The sequence below is a fragment of the Triticum aestivum genome, chromosome 7B (genome assembly GCF_018294505.1).
Source record: "Triticum aestivum cultivar Chinese Spring chromosome 7B, IWGSC CS RefSeq v2.1, whole genome shotgun sequence".
Lineage (NCBI taxonomy): Eukaryota > Viridiplantae > Streptophyta > Magnoliopsida > Poales > Poaceae > Triticum > Triticum aestivum.
In genome coordinates, this window is record NC_057813.1 from 117440656 (window position 1) to 117443437 (window position 2782).

General features: G+C 44.1%; 1 pseudogene; it reads right to left on the minus strand.

The window, feature by feature from the left end:
* Positions 1–978: 978 nt before the first annotated feature.
* LOC123157741 (uncharacterized) overlaps positions 979–2782 on the minus strand; it is a 12818-nt pseudogene continuing 11014 nt past the window's right edge.

A 2782-nucleotide genomic window follows, 5' to 3' on the forward strand; every position in this document is an offset into this window, starting at 1 on the left:
CTGTCTGCCCAGGCCATGCCGGATCCGACGTGGCAATCTGACATGGCAAAATTACGACCAATTGAAAAGGTCAAAAATTAGAATCGGCCCGGTCCAATTGGGTGTTTATATGGGCCGAGCCCATTAATTCAGCCAATTTAGTGTATTTTTTCTGTCAATTTTTGTTAGCTTCATGGGCCAAGCCCAACATCGCAGCCTTTTTATTTTTGGGCCATGGCCATTTTGGCTGAGCAGTTCAAGTATTTTTTTTAAAGATGGGTCCACTATTCAGATGGGTCCCAATTGTTAGGCTCTTCTAGTAAGTGGGTCCCAATTGTCAAGGTCATTTTATTTAAATTTCATTTTGCTAGTAAATAAATCACCAACATTCAAATGGGAATAGATAGAGAACACACGTAGTACTTCACATAACAACCAGATTCAGTTTGATACATCATACAACAAAGATACAATAGCAAAATCATTGTGTTACATCATCATATAAAACATATACAATGGCAATCACAGTCTAGATACTCTAGGTCTCATCAACTTCGCATTCCCAAGATTTCCAGCTTCCAAATCTGTAGCGCAAAATCGACGCCATGTTAATAGACCAAACTTGGTGTTACAACAGATGAAGGAATATGTTGTGTCTTCTTCAAATAAGTTCAGTTTGTTGAGGATACCATTTAGAACTAGAAGCCATCCACCTACTAACAGAACTTTCATGAATATGTTCAAGTATGCTTAATAATTAACCTACATGAGCATTGCAAGTCAAATTACCATCATAATAAGTATGAAGATAAAGGAAAGCAAGAAATAGCAGCTAGAAACCTTAACACATATAAGAGAAAACATCAGTTAGTAAGTGAGAATTTCACCTGTCCTTCAGGAGCAATTTTGATATCCATCATATCCAGGTTTGGCCGGTACCCCAACAGGTCGCCCTCGCCTTGTTGCCCGCCCTTCCCATTAACCTTGGCGTCTGGCGCCTTATCCTGGGTTGCCGCGCCATCTGCGGCATTGGTGAGCTTCTGGATCTGGTACTCCATCTTCTTGTCTATTGGGCGAATCTAGCACAGAGAATTCAACATAAGACAATCTACTATTAGACAGCTGCAGAAATGGAGACTGGCAGCTTAGCAATCAACAACAACTGAGGGCACACACGCACACCTTCTCAAGAAATAGCCTGATCTCGACAAGGCTGTGCGCGACAGGGTGGCCATCGACAGACAGCCCCTTGGCCTCGCGTAGCAGGTAGTAGATGTGACACCCCAAAATTTTAGTCTTGTTTTATTAATTAAATTTTTTCCAGGAAACTTAAACTTTTATTTTCTGGATTTCGTTTTGATTTCAGAACCATTCTTTTCTTTATTATTATGGAGTTTTTACCCCAAGTGAAAACTTTTCAGTCATTATTGGACTTTTTTGCCCCTCTTAAGAAAAACAATCCTTTTATCAGTGGGATTATTTATACAATTATTTTTCCCTGAGCTTTATTTCTCAAAAATGGTTTTCAAGGTTTTAGGGTTCCATTTGCACTTCAACCCTTTGATAAATTTAGTTTTAAATTCCAACCAAAATTTGGAGATATCATGTAATTTTTTTAAATCACTTTTATGCAAAAATAACCTTTGGTCATTTGGAGATTTTCAGCTTTATCCCTAGTTTTTAAATCTGGTGAAAATTCACTTTTGCACTGCAACCTATTTAAATATTTCTTCAAAACTTCCACCAAAATTAGGGGATGTCAGTAGGGGTATATTATTCACCTTTATGCAAAAACCCCTTGATGTTCTTTGAAAAATTTGAGTGAATTATCCTCTTTTTCATTCTGGTCCAACTTGATGATTTGTACTACAACCATCTTCTAACTTGCTCCTTTACCCATGAGCTTTCTCGTGCTTGTAGTACACCTCACCAAACCCTTAAGTCCAGGAGAGTGGACCCATTGGATGATTTTAAGTGCTTGCAATCATGCCTTTTTCTCTCTTTCCAAAACTTAAGATTTGCACAACTTCCACTAGTAAGTTTCCTCTTTTGCCCAAATGACCTTACCACCCTCTTTTGCATCTAAAGAGACACTAGCCTGGAGAATTTGGCCACTCCAAGAAATGCCTAAGTGCCCTTGGCATTTTGTCAAACACCTTATGGGCATGATGAGTTTTGACATAGTTTCTGGTTTGTGCAATGAACCTGCTTCCTTTGCCTAACCACCTTGTCCACTAAACTCTTAGATACTCCTAACCTAGGTCTGCTAATTGCCAGCCTCACCCAAGCTCTGTGGCATGCACTGACATTTTGCCGAGCACCTGGTGAGCGTGCTCTGGGCGCGCCCAGAGCGCGTGTTTTGCACGTGCCGCGCCCGAGCCGCCGCGCCCCTGGCCTGTTCCCCGAGCTTATCCAAATCCTCTGCCACTCGCAGCATAGGGCCAAGCCTCGACCCGTACCCCCCCACGAGCACCACAGCCCCTCGCCACGTCTCCGACAAGCCAGAAGCTAGCCGCCACTGTCGCCTGACAGCCTCTGCACTAGTCGGCGCCACCCGAGCCACTCCCCTCGCCAGCTCACCTCTGGAGCAGTGTCCGCTCATCCGCTAGCTCCTGCCGCCATCACCAGCCTCAACACGGCACCCTGCAAGCTACAGAACGGCGGTCGCCGACGAGCTTATCCACGGTCGCCGCAAACCGACCTCGTTGCGCTATAAAAAGGAGGCCCCCGGGCTCGCCCAGCCACTCAGGCGACCTCAGGCCACCCCCATGGCACCCCCACAACCAGCAATCGTCAGGGGGAA